The following is an 18,267-nucleotide window of genomic DNA, read 5'->3' on the forward strand; positions in this document are numbered from 1 at the left end:
ATGAATTGACTGAACTGTGTATTTGGTTTTGTAATTTTAAATAACTGGTGGGGTGCTCAGAGCCTGAGTGTGGGTGCTCTTTATTGTTTTATGTCAAAACAAAGCAAATACATTTGAAAAGACCTAGCACTATTGGCACTATGCCAATAATAAAAACAAAACAAAATAGTAACAGGCGTAACTGTGACAGATTCCTAATTTCTGTTGCCAGAATATCAACTAACATGCCAGTGAAATAGGCTTTTTGATCAGGCTGACCTGTTTGGGGAGAAATGGAGGAGGTTGTATTTATAGTTCTATCCAGTTTGTATAATAAACACAACAGATACATACCTGCCACCACCAGAAAGCTATAAATAAGGATGTTAGCAAAGAAAAATATGGATGACTTTGAACTACATTGGACAGCAAGAACTGTGTAAAAAATAGGGATGATCCCTCGTAAACAGGCAGAGTTGGCAGGTAGGCGAGCACTGCTTAGACATCCAGGTGCAAGGTACCTTACGGCTAGAATAAAGTACAAAGCACTGACCCATCTAATTCACGAAGAGGCCACGTGTTCCACAGGGCTCGGAACAGGCACCTGCCAAGCGTGCGAGCGCAGGTGCTGCTCCCTTGGTGGGGAGCCCGCTCCTGCCCTGGAGGCGCGTGTCCAACGGCAGGGCCCCGAGAGGCCGGACAGGGGGGCTGGGGTCCCCAACGGGACCCAGAAGCCCGCAGCTCCCGCCTAGCTCTGCGGCTGGGCCGCGGACGCTGGAGCCCGCCACCGCCAGGCTGCCCTCGCAGGCCGGGGTGGGGCGGCTGGGCTCGCCCGCGGCGGCAGGGGGAGGCTGTTCCAGTGGCTGGGTGGGGGCGGCGCGGGAGGCCCTGGCCCGAGAAGTCCGCCCAGCGACGGCAGGAGGAGGCGGAGCTCGCCCGCTCAGCCCAGGAGGTACCGAGCCGCTGCTGACGTTGTTAGGGCGCTCCGGCCCAGCCGCAGCCCTTGTCACTGCGCTTCCCCCAGGGCTGTCGCCTCACCCGGCGGTCTCGGACCAGCGCGTGCGGCCGCCGTTAGCGGATCATCGCACGGGCGTGGCCCGCGTCCTCGGTGGCCCGCCCTCTTCCACCTTTGCCTTCTCTTCATTGGTCGAGCAGAACTCTCTTTGCCGCGATTGGTCCAGGTGCGCTGCCAATCTAGGCGAAGTGACGTTCCCCGGCTCTCTGCTCGGGGCGGCCATTTTGGTTGCGGGCGGGAGAGGCCCTGGGCGAAATGGTGCCAGTTAGGGGGTGGTGCGTGGAGTGCCCGGAACGGATCGGGGCTAGGCTGCCTCGGGGGTGCAGCGAGCCCACAGCCTGCACTTGTGTCACCCTAGCCCCGCGGCCTGTCCCTGTACACTCGCACCCCGCCTTCACCGTAACTCCCTCCGGCCGGGGCAGGCAGGGCGGCTCAGCGCTGGAGGCAGCAGGTGTGGGCAGTGCCCTGTGCGGAGCCGTCCCTTCTGGTCCCGGCTCCTCCCCGCCGGGCTCTGGAGCTGGCGACGGGGGCCTTTGAGGGCTGCAGCAGTGGCTGATGCTTACAACGAATTAGCTGCCTCTCTGCCAACGAGCCCCTTTGAGGAGTCACTTCACTTCCCCAAAGCGTGCTAGGCCCTACGGGGCAGGAGGGGTTTGTTCCCCAAAGACGCTCCTTGGCAGACGCTGGGGTTGGCATGATTGCGTTTGATCTCGAATCAGCCCAATTTACCCTCCTAGGAGGACGTGGTTTGTGCCTACGTGGAGCTCTCAGAGATATAACACCGCCCCAGGTCAGTATTTTAAACATGAACACAAGGAAGATGAAGAACAAGGCTCGCTTTGGCAACTGATCATTCTGCTGGGAGTTATTCTGCATTTCTGGGAAATGGCCATTGTTCCCCTCTATCCTTGTTCCTTACCAAATAGTGAATTCTCTTAGCATTTTGATTTATTAATGTGAGCCTGCTCAGTCGAAACAAGGCCACTCAAAATTGGACTTTAAATAGTCTTAAATGACTATTTCGTTGCTGAAAACAGAAAACTTCAAAAATTTAAAGTGCTTTAAGGATATAGTGCTTTGAGTCAGATTGTTTTTATTTAAATGGAGAATACTACTGAACCTGGTAATATATCTCCCAGTGAAAGTAAGTTTGTTTATTTTCATGGAGTTCAATATTAAATACTACTTACTATCCATGAACTGCTTGTGATAGGAGCAGCCCAGGTGTCAAATCATGAATTCATTTATCACATTTAATTTATTGTTTTTTAGCTGCTCCACAGCTCTGGTTGCAAAACTGATGGTGGCAAATTGTAATTTGAAGCCAGATATATATCTTTATACAAAATCCTGAGTGAGTTTAGTGCTTATTGAAAATAAGGGACTAATAACATTAACTTGAGCTAGGATTGGGGCATGCATCATGCAAATTCCCAAATACTCCTCTGACAAATTATTTATATTCTGAACTGAAGCTCTTCGGTCTTTCATTCTGGAGCTTCTCAAGCACAACATGCCAGATCGTTAGCTTTGTGATATGGAGGAGAAAGAGTGAATCAAAGTAATTGTTGATCCAAAGTAATTGTTGACACCCCTCACCCCCCAAGTTTACACTGAATTGTGGTTAAAATCTTCCCTCTTCCCCAGAAAAGGAATTAGGAAGTTTTTTGGTTGTTTGTCTGGGATATCTTTTCATATTAACCACTCAAAAATATTTTACTATGCAACAGAAGTTCCTAATTACAGAGAATACGCTTTTTATAATAGGATATCTTGCAGTGCCTTTATGAACTTTCCTTGAAGTTAGGATGGTGAATGTTTCAAAGAGTATTTCTAGGGAAAGTCTGATTATAATGGCGAGTACCATAGTGGACAGCCCTGGTTCCCTATTCTATCACAGATAAAATATCTGAATGAGTCATATAAAGAAAGTGGTGTGCAAATAGTGTAGGTCTCACCCACGCTGGCTATCTCTACTTCCCTTGCCCCCCCCAAATCCTCCAGTAACCAACACAACAACAAAAACCAACATACATACACCATAGTACATATGTACTTCTGAGAAACAAGATTGTGTTTTCTGCTGTGAAACTACAGAAATGTATATGTTCTGGCACAATCCCTGTCGAAAATGTTTTGGGTATTCTCTTATAAATAATGTTTCATTTGCTAACTGGTTCCCTATTTTTACTAAGTAAAAAAAAATGAAGAGAATTATATGAAGGATACACGACCGATCATTTTTTAAAATGAAAAGTGCTTTTTAGTGCTATGGATACCTTAATTTCAAATGAAGTCTGCAATGATTAAATATTAAAATGATCAATGCTTTAAATTAATATAAAAAACTTTTCAGGAGATTATTACAAAGATTAACTTTTTTAATGTTTTAATACCTCCACACTTTATCAATCACAGACACTGAAACTATTTTCACATCACCATACTGATGATCTCATATATCATTGCAGTATTGTGCACTAACTGTATAAACAGCATGGAAATGTTGGTAGAGAAGATGAAGAAACACAGTTCATGTTATTGCTCTTTAATATGCAGTTTTGGTGTTGAAATATTCTTTGACATGTGAATGAGTGAGTAGTTATTTTTCTAATACTGAAGATGAGACAGAAACCCAGTCTAAGGAATGAAATTAAATGTCATTTGCCATTCATAAAGGGACTTTGTTTCATGTAATGACAAACCTAGGTGGTCTGTGGCAAAGGCTGAAAGAAGAAGAAAAAGCCCTAGCATGTGTTTTCTTAGGAAGGACACACATGAATGCAGCCTTAGTATCCTAAAATTGTCTGCAACTGCCTATGATTAGAGATACATTTTTACTCTTTCAGTTTGAATTATGTTTGCAGGTCATGAGAAAATGTCATGGCACCCCAGGTGCTTTTGTTACACTAGCTGCATGTAGCCCTACCACTATAATTCAGAGGATTGACTAAACATTTACCCCAGGCGTTCTTAAAATGGAGGATGCTAATTTCTTTGTTTTACATTTCTTCTGGATTTCCTTAAGCAATAGGTTTAGCAATCAACTTTAGTATTATTTTGCTTGTTTTTACCTTGCTAACCATCTATTCCAGTTGTACTATGCAACTTTATTTTGCATAGCTTATATATCCCAGGAAACTTTGCAGAGCTAAATGCAGAACAGTATGTGAATAAATTATTATTTATTTGAGTGTCAAAACTGTGCTTGGTGCTATACAAAACAAAGAAGACGTGATCCCTGCTGTATTGTGCTTGCAATCTCAAACATAGAACAGTGATAGTATTATTAATTCATCACCATGCAGTGTCTAAGTCCAACAAAAGAGGTAAAGAGGAATAAGGACGCATAGTCGGAAAAGAAGTGATAACATTAAATTAGAAAATAGATGAAGAGCTGGCAAATTGAATAGATACAGTAAGATTGTTCCAGATGGCAGAAGCTACATCAGAGAAAGTTCTTGCACCAGAAGTGAAAAGTTTGAGAGAAGGGACAGATTAAAGGTGGATGCTAGATAAATATAGAGAATGGCAGTGGGAAGAGGAGGTCCATAAGGTAGACCAGAAAGGACAATATCTTAAACAAGGAAGACATTGTTATTCATATAGGCCAATTTGTTATCTGCTGTAGGGAGTGCTGTCTGTGGGTTAGTGTCTTCTAACTAATGGGCAAAATCCTGGTGTAATTCCATTCGAATCTATTTAAAAAAAACCTTTTACATTCTGAATTATACAAACATTGCTCTGTTAGTTCAATTTTTAATATAGTGGGAATACTGATCAGATGGAAAGTGTAAAATATTTCCAAGTTTCAATCATCATTTTCTCTTGGGTTGTGCTATTTGGTATAAATAAGGAAAAAAAGATAACTGGGCCCATGATAATTGCTTCTCATAGTTAACTTCCTGTATTGATTAGTCCCATTGACTTCACTCTGTCTCCACTACAATTTCAAGTGACTTTGTTATTCTTCACTTCCTGTTTTAAATGCTGTTTGTTTTTAAACGGCCGCTGCATTTCTGTGTTCAGTATACTACATATCTTCAGCTCTGTTCAAATCTCACCTTAAAGTGCAGCTCTACTCTGAGAGGTGAGTATGTAACAATGGTACCTACTTAGAAAACAGCATTGTTTCTTTCTTGCGATATGTATGACAGAAATTGGAAATCATATGCCCAGTATGCCCAACAGGCATATTTAATTTTCTGACTTTTGAAATCTCAACTTTAACATTAAATTCATTATAGGTTGAATTGCTACTGCCACCTGTCATTAAGGTTGCCTGACTCTTTCCATTGGCAAAACCCTGTTTTCAGTTGCTTATAACTTTGCTAAACTGTACCTGTTTGGACTGAAATTTTCCATGTGTGATGTCTACTTCAGGCTGATTATTATTTTTTTTTTGTAAGACTTCAACATAAGGTTGAGCCATTTCTGAGAACAAAATTAGAGGAAAATATGCTGCTTTGCCCATGTTAAAAAAAATCTTATATCTGTTGTGATGAGAATCTCTAATGCCTCCATGCTTTGAACCCCACTGGCAAAGTGTGTCTCTCATTCCCCCTAGTGGCTGGTCTACATAGAGACTGACAATTTACTACTCCTGTCCGTTACACTGTCTCAAGAGTTAGAGGTGTGTACTGGATCTAAAAGTTCCAGCCCTGCTGATGACCCATGTGTGTATGAATATGATGCTACCTGATAGAATTTCTGTTTTTGAAATTTGCTTCTTTAAAAACTTAGGAAATTACATCCAAAAGGCTGCATTAAAAGAACGTTAAGGTTGTAAAGTCAAGCACTCACAAAATTAGGAAATGTGAATTTTGACTAGTTATTCAACTATACTGAGTTACACCAAGTGAGGACCTGCCTTCTAGAGAGTGGGTTTTGGTTGTGGTGCTGCGGTTGGACTGAAGTGGGGAAGAGAAGAGGGAGGCATAATCAGGGAGTGAGTAAAGAGAGGGAGATAGAATGGGAAAAGAAGTGGGTGAGGGGAAGGAGAAGGAGGGTAACACACATAATAACCAGGGAGAGTAAGGTTGGGCAGATGGAGGTTTGCATAGTTAAGAGGGTGTGAAATGAAGAGGGTGTCAAGAGCCTATGGTAATTGAGGGGAAAAATAGACCTCTCAAGATTCAGAGTAGAGAGAATTACAAAGTCAGTGAACTGTGAAGCCTCTTCTGGGAGGGTAGGCTTAGAATTTGCTGGCTGTAAGGCCCTGATTTGCTGTCTCTGCCTTCAGTTGCTGCTCTTGGGAGGGGGCCTGAGGGTCTTGATATGTCCATATTCTACCCCATGAACTTGTTATGCCTGTTCATGTGGTTCCCAGTTGAACCGGATGAGAAGGCTGCCAGGCTGGTGATTTCTTTCTAATGCTGTAGAGGCTCATGCATAGCAGGTCTCCTTACATTGTTTGTGAATGTGTAATGGAAGTTGCTGCTATAATGTGTATGTGCACTCTCCAACTTCTGTTTGATTGAAATCTGAGAGTCAGATCCTTGGCTGGTGTGAATTGCTGTGACTTCAACAGAGCTACTCAGATTTTCACCATCTTGAGGATCAGACCCCCAGTTTAAATGTTGTATTCATATGGGGTTTTTTGCATATACTATTCAAATGTAACTATTATGAACATTATAAACAGATCTTTCTGTAATTTTCAGAGGGAAGAGTGAACACTGCACCCTCTGACTACTGTAATTAACTTACTTGTCATCTATTTATTGAGAAAGATAGGACAAGATGATTTGATATCTAATTAGGAAAGCAATGCAGAAAATCACTAGGCCAGATAGGTATAGGAATATCTGGAAAATCAGCGTGTAGCCATTAGTTAAAGATGAAAATTTAATTTAAATTGGAAGTTGCTTTTTTTAAGTATTCCATGAGATTAAATAATATTAGTAGCCTCTTAAAGTAACAAAGCATAATAATTTCGTACAAAAGGTCCCAGTGCACTTGCTAATATCCTTTATGGCTTTAATAGAATAGACCTGAAATGATTTACAAAGCAAAGCTGTTGGATGAATTCTTCCAGTTCTACATGTAAAGAGAAACTGTTTGTCTTTCTCTGAGTTTATATATATCCATGGAAATTATGATGTAAATGTGGGTAGAGTGCTAAAACATAACCATATATGCAGAACAAAATAATAGTCAAGAATTCAGAGCACTTGCATTCTGCCACTTACTGTACACAGAAAATGTGTATTGTACAGACTGTTAAATTCTATGTCTTGACCATAGAAGGACTTTATAGAATTTGCACCATTTCCCTAAGTAATTTTCAAGGCTAAGGAACAGTATGTTTCTGTACTCCTACAGGAAAGAGCTCAGTGCATCCACAGTCTGCAGCAAATCTATCGGTCTGTTGTCAAAAGCTCAGACACCATCACTGCCATGAAATAGTTGGTAGCTAGAAGAACATTCTTTGTATTGACATACTGGTACAAATGAGCTCACTACTTTGCTTCACAGTTTTTCAAAAAAATTAGACTAACATTTGCATCTTACCTCTTCAGCCACTCCCTGAGCACCTGACTAGTGATTTTCCTCCCCTCCTCCTAAAGGGGGAGGAGGTGGAGCGGGGAGGAGAGGAAGCGGGTTAAGGGTCGGAGCTTGGGGGAAGTTGCGGAGTGGGCGGGCCGATGTTTGAGACCTCCAGCCCCTGGCAAAGTTGGTGCCTGTGCTTGGGAAGCTGCCGCTACTGCTGCGCAAGGTGCTTCTGCTAGCCTACGGCACCTTCAGTCTCCTTGGCTGCTTCATTGCCTGCAGTGCCAGTAGGCTATGCCTGTGTGGGGTAAGGTGGGGGCACCTCCCAACTGTAGTAGAGTACCTGTATTAAATTGCTTGTTTAAAATGTATATAATGCCTTTTGTCTGGCAAAAAACAAATTTCCCTGGAACCTAACCCCCCCATTTACATTAATTCTTCTGGGGAAATTGGATTCGCTTAACATCATTTCGCTTAAAGTCACATTTTTCAGGAACTTAACTACAACGTTAAGTGAGGAGTTACTGTATCAATTTTAATTAACACAGCTGTATGAAAGCCCATCAGAGTAGTAAAGCTAAGGTCTCAGCAAAGGGGTGTGTGTTTCTGTGTGTGGAGGGGTAGCATTACACACTCATAATCCTGCAATAAAATGGAAACAACTGTAATTAAACTCCTACACAAAATTGATATAGCTCTTCTCTGCTCTTCAAGCCTGCTTACAGGGTAATAGGACATAGGGTGTAGTAGTGGTGGAACAAAATGATAGTACTAGGAAGAGAGTAGCCTTTGTTAGATTTCTCATATTGGTATTGTATTTTATCTGTTCATTTATTTGCTCTGATGCAAGCTGGCCTAGATTTATATTATTGAATACCCTGGTATTCTTTGTTGTATGTAGAAACTGTAAGGCTATATTTTGGACACTGTATTTTTCCCCCTCTCATAAAACCTTATGGTAATATTGAAGCACATGTTCTCCTTTTGTCGCCAGCCAAGGGTGTGAGCTAACTTCTAATGTTTAGAGAAGTGCACCCAGGATGTTAAAGTGGACTATTTTATTTTGGGCTATGGCTTCTGAAAAGATCTTCCTGTCCCTGTAGCACCTCATTAAATGCTCGCATCGTAGAGACTGAAGGTTTCGCTTTCACAAATGTCCCAACTTTCCCATTGCTAACTGGTCTGAGGTCCAGAAATCAAATACAGAACTGCGTATTGGGTTGTGACTAGGGTCCTACCAATTTCACGGCCATGAAAAATGCATCACAGATGGTGAAATCTGGTCTCCCCCCGTGAAATCTGGTATTTTGTGTGCTTTTACCCTATACTATACAGATTTCACAGAGGAAAGCAGTGTTTCTCAAATTGAGAGTCCTGACCAAAAAGGGAGTTGCAGGGGGGTTGCAAGCTTATTTTAGGGGGGGTCACAGCATTGCCACCATTCTGTGCTGCCTTCAGAGCTGGGCAGCCAGAGAGGGGCAGCTGTTGGCCAGGTGCCAAGCTCTGAAGGCAGCGCCCTGCCATCAGCAGCACAGAAGTAAGGGTAGCAATACCATACCATGCCGTCCTTACTTCTGCACTGCTGCTGGCGGCAGTTCTGCCAGCAGCCGCTGCTCTCCAGCTGCCCAGCTCTGAAGGCAGCACAGCCGCCAGCGGCAGCGCAAAAGTAAGAGTAGCAGTAGCGCAACCCCCGCCTATAATAACCTTGTGACCACGCCACAATTCCTTTTTGGGTCAGGATTCCTACAATTACAACAATGTGACATTTCAGGTTTAAATAGCTGAAATCATGAAATTTATGATTTTTTAAATCCATGACCGTGAAATTGACCAAAATGTACTGTGAATTTGGTAGGACCCTAGTCATGATCCCAGCTATTATGCCTACAGAGTATTCTAATATATTTTAATTATTATAGCATTGACTGAAATGTTGGTGGAAGTTGTATATATATAACGGGGAAGGTAATACATGGTCATGGTTTTAAAAACAGAGTTAGACAGACCTTAATCCAGTTAGGAGATAGTCATGTTATACCAAATTTAGCTAAAATTTTCCTAGCTACATCTCGAAAACTTTGAAGTCCTGTCTCTCTGATCCATGGCACGAGGCAGTCCCCAGAGGGTGTACAGCTAAGATAGGTGACTCCTATGCTGCACCTCCCACTTTTTGACCTATTCAAAAATATCAGAAATACCAAGCATGACAGTTCAAACTAACAATGGTAAAGTTTAGCAATGTCTAGACCAATAGGCCGATAGTAAGTGCATGCACAGCTGCAATGCAGGATATAAGCAAAAAGCCTTCAGAATGCCACCTTTTGCTACTGTTGGTTTTGAGCAAATGCGGTTGAAATTGTGCAGCACAAAATAGTGAAAACATGCAGCACTAAAGTGAGGCCAGGGCTTTTGTTGTTATAAAGTAAGCAGGTTGCTACTTTTTCTGCTAGTTACCAGCATTTGTATCTTCAGTGGACCATTGGTCCATGCAAAGGATTTGGTCCAATTTTGATATGTAACTTTAATTGAATTATTCTGGGATTATGACTGGAGCTTTGAGTGGAGGACCTAAGATCAGCTGAACGTTTTAATTTTACATCTGGGAGGAGAATCCAGTAGAATTACATCTTCGTTTCTCATAGCCAAAATTAAAGAAAAATTTACAGAAGAATGTTGGATTAGGATATGTATGTTCATTTTGTCTTCTGATCTCCATTTGAGAACATTAAGGGTATGTCTACACAGAAGCTAGACACTTGTGGCTGGCCTGTGCCAGCCTACTCGAGCTCTTGGGGCTTGGGTTGTTTCATTGCTGAGTAGACTTCCGGGTTTGGGCTGGAGCCTGAGCTCTGGGATCCTGCGAGGTGGACTCTGCCTAGTTGCTGTTTTGACATACCCTAACAGGTTATGGTGTTTTTAATCAGTTTTTTTTTTAAAATCCAAATTAAAACTATTTGTGCATTTATTATTTCTTTTACTCTGACTAAAATATTTGTATAAGCTAATTCACTTTCCTGAATAACAAATACAACATGAGGCGCAACAAAGGAGCATGAAACTTTTTTTCATTCATAAATCAGTTTATTTAATATTTATTGAGTTGTGGTAGTTTCAAAGAGAGGGGAAAAATATTCATTCTGAACATAGGCTGGAAAGGTTACCTTTTAAATCCTTTCAAAGACTAGTTTTCAGAATGGAACTAATAATTCAGTTTTGCTGAAGTGTTACAGTTATCTCCATGTGTATTGAAATATTATTTGCTTCTGTCATTTGTAACTTGCTTTCAGCCTTTACCCGTTTTTTTTCTAGGTACAAAGTGAGACAGTGGTTAAAGAATATCAAAATAGGAAAGGTTGGTCACCAGTTTTATTGATCATTATGACCTTGGTGGTGATTTGACATTGCATCATACTGTGGTGATAGGATTCGCCAAAGAAACAAATTTGTCTGACTTCTAGCTTTTGAGCAGTGGCCTTATTTATTTTGGTATTTTCTCCAGGTCTCCCAGCCTCCAATTTATGGTGGGCTGCCAGGGTGGGAAGGTCCAGTTACTGAGATTCTCACTTCTCCTTCCACTATCCCGGACAATCGCTATCTTAAAATGAAGTTAAGATTGAGAATACGTACCAGTAATTCAGGATCAGTTTGTTAAAGGGAAATTGTAACTATCCCCAAATCAAACATTCTAAATGCAGGAAATTCAGAATGAAGCTTACACTTAAATCCAAACATTTTAAAGTTTGCACCCAAGCAAACTAAACTTTGACCTGTTGGGACCCCAGCGTGGGAAAAATTGGGAGGGAGAGGGGAAATGTGCTGCACTTCCGTAAGCTGGGGAAAGGGAGAAGACAGGGTTATCCTTGGTTTTTAGCAGAGTAGGGAGAGTTGTGCTGCCCCTTAGTTAATACTTGAGCAGAGCAAAATAACATTTTTGATACCATGGAGTGAGATACCAGTGAAACAACATAATTCTCTATTAAATACATGAATTGTAAAATCTTAAGTTATTATAACTAGAGTGCTCAGAAGAATGTAGTTAATTTTGAAATTTGAGGTGTACGACCCTATAGCATGGTAGTTTTAATTTAAATGATTCCCTAGTTCATCAAAGGAAATGAAAGATGAAGGCGTGGATGTGAAGGATCAAAGAGGGAATGAAAGTGCCTATATTCAACCATACTGCAGACTGTTTGCTGTTGATATCTTGAATCACTGAGGCAGAAGAAATAATTGATTCTAGTCATTCCTCTTGACTCAATAAGCTTTTAACTTGCACAGTAAAAGGTGCATGCTTTATTTTCATGTTGTATAAGAGTGACAAATGCCTTTGCTCTCCTTATCTACCCTCAAATCACAATCAACATGGTACAGCTTCTGTGTTTGCTTTTAATGCTACTTATATATATCAAATACCGTATATAATAGGTCACATTATTTAAAAAAAAGTTAGCATTAAATATCACATGTACTCATATATATCATATAATTTTTCTTTCAGAGAGAACCCCCCACCAGTTCTTCATTTTTGTGTTGTGTGATGATGAAAACCATATATACAATATTATCTGATTTTATATATTTTAATGGAAAACTATAGAATTTAAGGTAAATTTAAAATAAAGATCTTGAAAATGAGTAATATTAATATGTTAGCCATGTTGTCTTCATTCATTGGCATTCTTTCCATCTTCCAGTTCTGAGAGATGCTTCTGATCTGTATTCAAATAGATAATTGCCCCTCTAGAGCAGGTATAAAAACAGTGTTTTGTTTGTAGTTTGTACATCGACAAGGCTAACTGCCACACAATGGGAGGCATTAAAACCCTCTGCAGTATGTTTACCTGAGAGGGTTTTCTTCTTTTAGTGTCAGAAGGGTAGAGAGTCTTTTTTGATTGCAGACATTCAGTATTTTTAAGTGAATATAGTATATTACATTGAACAGAAGTCTGAATTTTTAAGATATAGGACAGCTTGTACTGAGAGCCCCAGCAGACCATATACTGAGAGCCCAGTAAGAGAAAAAATGTTGCTGTTGCTTTCTCTATTATATCAGACTTAGGCCCACATGCAGCAAAGCATTTAGATACATACTTAACTTGGGTAATGCTACTAACTCCAGCGGGACTACTGACATGCTTAAATTAAACACATGTTGAAGTTCTTTGCTGGATCTGGGGTATGTGTCTGACAATAACAAGCACTGGAACTTTATTCGTGTAAGCTCAAATTCAAATGTTTATGCATATAAATGAGATGGGGTAGAATCCTCCTTTGTGTGATTGCAGAGTCCATATGTTTTGTGGGGCTTTGTGAGAAGAGATACAGAAACCCAGGTAGACTTCCCCTCTTCCACATGGAACCAAAGTCTATGACTACTTATATGCCAATGCCATGTAAGTAACATATTTTTATTGGATATATTAAAGAATTACTATGAAAAAGGCATTTTAATATGCTACAATCAATACATTAATAAAACATCATATACACACACACGCACACACACATATGAATAGGTAGATAGATATGATATATAATATACTATTACTCATGAAACACATATGTCCTTTCTACATGGACTTCCTCCATGAGTAGCTATTTCCCCACACCTAAAAATGGGTTATATTTTCTAGTGAAGGCATTAATATTTTCACAGTCTTGAATCTTAAAATTTTGTTCAGATGAAAGTCCATCTTTACATCAAAATATATGTAAATTCCATATTATTCCATATTCCAAATGATTAGGGGTCTGGAACACATGACTTATGAGGAGAGGCTGAGGGAACTGGGATTGTTTAGTCTGCAGAAGAGAAGAATGAGGGGGGATTTGATAGCTGCTTTCAACTACCTGAGAGGTAGTTCCAGAGAGGATGGTTCTAGACTATTCTCAGTGGTGGAAGAGGACAGGACAAGGAGTAATGGTCTCAAGTTGCAGTGGGGGAGATTTAGGTTGGATATTAGGAAAAACTTTTTCACTAGGAGGGTGGTGAAACACTGGAATGCGTTGCCTAGGGAGGTGGTGGAATCTCTTTCCTTAGAAGTTTTTAAGGTCAGGCTTGACAAAGCCCTGGCTGGGATGATTTAATTGGGGATTGGTCCTGCTTTTGAGCAGGGGGTTGGACTAGATGACCTCCTGAGGTCCCTTCCAACCCTGATATTCTATGATTCTATGATTCCAGAAAAACCAAAGCTTAATGAGGCCTTGTTGTGGGTTGCAGCTCCCAGGTGCTATTAAATGGATGCACAGGGGCTCTGTGGGGGTTCTGGGTTCAGGAGGAATGCAGGGGGATCCAGGTGGGATTCTGCAGGGGGATCCAGGTGAAGGTTGTTGGGGCCCAGTGGTGGGGGAAGGTGTAGGTGTGGGAGGATGGGTCTTGGCAGGGAGGGTTTGGGTGTTGGGAGAGTGGGCCTTGATGGAGTGGAGGTCTAGGTGCAGCTGGTTGGGGCTCGGTGGGGTGAGGGTCCAGGTGTGGGAGGCTCATCAGGGGGGTGGGACTCATCCAGTTGGGGGTTCAATTGCGAGGGCTCAGCGGGGGATTATCTGAGTGGAGAGGCAGGGGTCCGAATGCAGGGGGAAGCAGGTAGGTGGGGTGGGGGGCTGCATGCAGGTTGTTGGGGCTTGGCCAGTGGGTCTGGGGAGGGTCCAGATGCACAGGGGTTGGGCAGACGGGGGAGCAGTTCCCTGTGCAGTGACCCCTCCCCCTGCGGCTGAGGAGCGATGTGGGCAGGAAGCGGCAGGGTGTGTGTGTGCAGAGCTTCCTGTAGCTGGGGGAGATTTCTGGGAGTGAGTCTGACCTGGCCCTGGCTGCTCCTTGCAGGGGATGAGGAAGTCCTGTCCTTCCCCACCCCCATCCCAGCTGTGACTAGCAACTGAGCCCGGGTAAGAGCTACCAGCTGGGGCATCCCCAGCCCCTCTTTCCACGGTGATTTATCTCTCTGCTGGCTGCTCCAGGTGCATGAAAGGATGTGCCTGTGTGGCTGGGGAGGGTCATGTGACTGCTCTTGCAGTTTTCCTTTCCTTCTCCATCAGCAGTAATTTTTCTGTGGGGGACATGAATTCTGAATAAGCACAGTGGCGCAGAATTCCCCCTGGAGCAACGACTTGAGTGAGAGTGGAAACAAGCCATTTATTTTTGTACAGATGTCCCCTTTTTTATCAAATTTGACTGATGTGAACATCTTGATTTAAATCCTATCAGAATTGTATTTTAATTAAAATAATATTTTTTCTCACATGATCAAAATCAATCGTTATATTTTTAATCCTTATCTTTAGTATTCGGTGTCTAATAAAATATTTTAAACTCTTTTTGAAGAAGATACTTAATTTGTTTTTCATTTGTTGTGGATTTTGAAATGAACTAAGGAATATAGAACATTGAGTTAGGGTGCTGTGTATTTTTGCCATTCCTATTAGGTAAAATCAGAATTGCTCTATTGTGTGCCATAGGCACAATATTACTAACAGATAATAGAGTTTCTCCTTTGCCTAAAGTGGTAGGTGTCTGTCTGAAAGCAATAGGATATGAGTTCTAGTTCTGTTGCTGCCAGGAAGTTCTGAGTTATCATGCACCATAGTGACGGCAGCTGTGACTTCTAGTTGGCCATGAGGTTTGTTTTAGCACTTCGTTCTGTTGTCCTTATTTAATGTATTAGATTTTTTTGTCACTAGCAATGTTTTCCCACTGCACTTATGGATGATTATGGTCTCCCTCCTTTGGCTAATTTAACTCTATTAAAAAACTGTGTTTATTCAACTGACTATGCAACTTATTGACAAAAGACCTATTTAAAGTCCATTGAAGTCAGTGGAACTCTTTCTATTGACTTCTATAGATTTTTAAATCAAACTCGGAGTTATAGACTGAGTTAAGACTCAGCTGCCTTTATAGTTTGAAAACATAGGCCTACATTGCATAAATAAAAAAAGTGTGTTTGCCTGTTTGTGGCATCCATTTGTAGTACATGCAGATGGATAGCTACATGTATAGATATTTGGTACTCATTATGAGTATATCCATATTGATGCATGTGTAAATTAGACTTAGATGCTAGTGTCTGAAAATTTGGCCCATAACATTAGCATTCTGCAGGGAGTCCTTTCAGTCACAAATTCTTAATTTCTCTTCTGTCAAATTAATAATTACATTCCAAACTTTAATTATATTTAATGTTCAAAAATACTATATACTAATATTTAAAAAACTTTTATAGTTGAAGAATCAAAACACATTATTCAACACCAAGTCTCATTTTCATGGAATTTTGCATTCATGCAGCTCTTGGTATGTACAGTGGAACCTACTTAAGATTTTATTATTGTTATTAATCATTTATATAGCATCATAAATGTACAAAGCACAGTGCCATGTGCTTTATAGTCCCTATATTTATTTTTTATTAATTTTTTTTAGTCATTCACAATATGTTTCTATTCCATTAATGAAAGGGACTGTATGATCCCTTAGATGGCCAGAATAATATTCTTTGAAATTCCCATGAACAGTAAAACAGAAGTGAATTTCAACAGTAGTGAGTTAAATTCTCTCATAGTCAGATCTTGAATGGACATTCAAACAGTTCTTTGTCTATAGCTCTCATTAATTGTCAAAATCAGAAATATATTATTGACAATGGAGTGTGATATCGGCAACTTCTTCATCTCGGATAGTGATCAAGATGTGATAGAACAGGAGAGAAAAAGATAAAGAACTCCTCTTGTGGTGCAAGGAAAGAGAAGGGAAAAAAAGATCAAAGAAAAAATTCCCCTTTAAAAACCTGAAAACAAACTAAAAAACAAAATATCATTCAAATCACTTGTACATGATTTTTTTTTAAAAAGCATTTTTGTAGAAGCTGAGAGCTGGGAGAAAGCTCACATTGATTTCTAATGATCTGAAACTACTCCTTAAGTTTTTTTAGCAATATCTAAAAGAACAGTGACAAACTCCTTTAGATGGTTTTTAAATGGTATATAGTCATTAAAATTCCAGGAACCTGCACAGAGTTTAGAGTTTGTACAGCACTTTATGATTGTGTAGAATTCAGGTTAAATAAAAAAACACAAGAAAGGGGGCTCGATCCTGCACCAACTGACATTAATGAAATTTTGCTATTGAGTACAGTGAAAGCAGGACTGAGCCCATACTTTGTTAAATGGTGTGAATTATTTTGGGAAATAGTAGATATATTTATGTGTGAAAAATTTCTGTTTTAAACAGGGGTGACAATTTCGCTTCAAAGTATTTCATGAGTCAGAAAGGTTCCAGATCTTTTCTTTTTAGAAATCTGATCTGATGGTTACGTTTGAAACCATTCCTGCAGCAAGATTCATAAATAATAAATATTATCTCTTATTAATCCATATTTTAGCTTAACTCTGGCTCATAGCAAGCTACTTCCTCAGGGAATGCAGAATTCTTTACAAGGGAAGGTGATGAGCCACAGCTCCCAAGGAATTAAATTGTGAAAACAATCTTGGTTTCGTACATGCTAATATAGATCTGTTATTCCCCTTCCACGTTTATCATAACACATTTTAAATTGTGGCTGATCTTTTATGCAAATAGCTGTCTTATTAGACATTGCGGCTGTATGTGCTAATGTCTCTATGGATTTCTCGGGAGTTTGCTATCTAACCATCAAAGCAGTAGAAATGAATGATGATTACTGCATGGCTTTGAAGAACAAAGAAAAGTCACAGCATTTTAGAGGTTCTAGATGCCTGAGTCAGTGACAGTTTGAACCACACAGATGAACAGGAATGTCTCTGTGGCTCATATTAAGTAGGCCAAATATATATTTTAACTAATGGGAAATAATTTTTCTGCACTCTTGTATTTTATTGGCAGTACAGTACTAAAACTGCAAGCATCTTTCACAGCTAACATTTTGTTACAAAACATTCCTAGGCTATTGAAAGTGCAAAAGGCAAGTCAAACGTTGTTTCTAACAGTGGAATAAAATAAGCAAAAAACTAGATTTTGCTGTATAAAATTTTGTATTATCTACTTTATTAGTTGAAATATTAACTTTATTTTCCATTACCGTTACCATGGTGTAAGCATTATGTAGGAATCAGTTGCCATTCTTCCCAGCTGGGTTATGATTTTATGGGCAATGGGGGCGAGGGACTGAAAAAAACCAAATGCAATCCTTTTTCTTTAGTTTCATTCAGCTTAGTATATGCTATAGATACCTAAATGTGGGTTATTTACTGAGTTAAATGTACTTAGTGTATGAAAATCTTCCATTAATGTTAATGGAGTTACTGTGTATTTGCACTGATATAATGGGTGCTGATTTCTGGCCAGTACTGTCAGCAAAAAGCAGAATTGGGCCCTAAATGATCAAATGGACAAACAGTGAAAATAACTGCTACATTGTTTGATGCATGAATAAGCCCTGGGGATAATTCCTGGTACTGTGCTTTGAACCTGGCTTGAAAACAGTTATGCCATTGACAATAGCTCATTTGACAAACTTGTCTTGGTGGTTTAATATGTATTTTTTGCACATGGATTTAAAGCCAGATTTTGGTGATTGGAATAGAGGGTAAAATTAATCCATTTCCAGCATCCCACTGCACCAGGTAAACCAGGTGTTGTTACTTGGCGGGGAGAGAAACATACAGAGGGAGCAGCTGTATACAGCATCTTAGTACCTCTTATATAACACTCAGCTGGTGTGTTTGGTTATTGGAACCATGATTGTGTGGATCTAGTAGAGAAAAGTGATACCAAAGTGTGAAGAAGCTGTGATTATTAGTGGGAATAGCAG

At 40.4% G+C, this 18,267-nt stretch overlaps 1 protein-coding gene across 1 annotated transcript in view; it reads left to right on the plus strand.

The window, feature by feature from the left end:
• Positions 1-1,239: 1,239 nt before the first annotated feature.
• TRIQK (triple QxxK/R motif containing) overlaps positions 1,240-18,267 on the plus strand; it is an 81,734-nt gene continuing 64,706 nt past the window's right edge. The window contains exon 1 of the mRNA XM_084619111.1: positions 1,240-1,784. The gene's annotated coding sequence lies outside the window, so the exon portion shown is untranslated. The remainder of the gene's footprint in view (positions 1,785-18,267) is intronic.

Source organism: Lepidochelys olivacea, assembly GCF_965140295.1.
Source record: "Lepidochelys olivacea isolate rLepOli2 genome assembly, chromosome: 2".
Taxonomy (NCBI): Eukaryota; Metazoa; Chordata; order Testudines; family Cheloniidae; genus Lepidochelys; species Lepidochelys olivacea.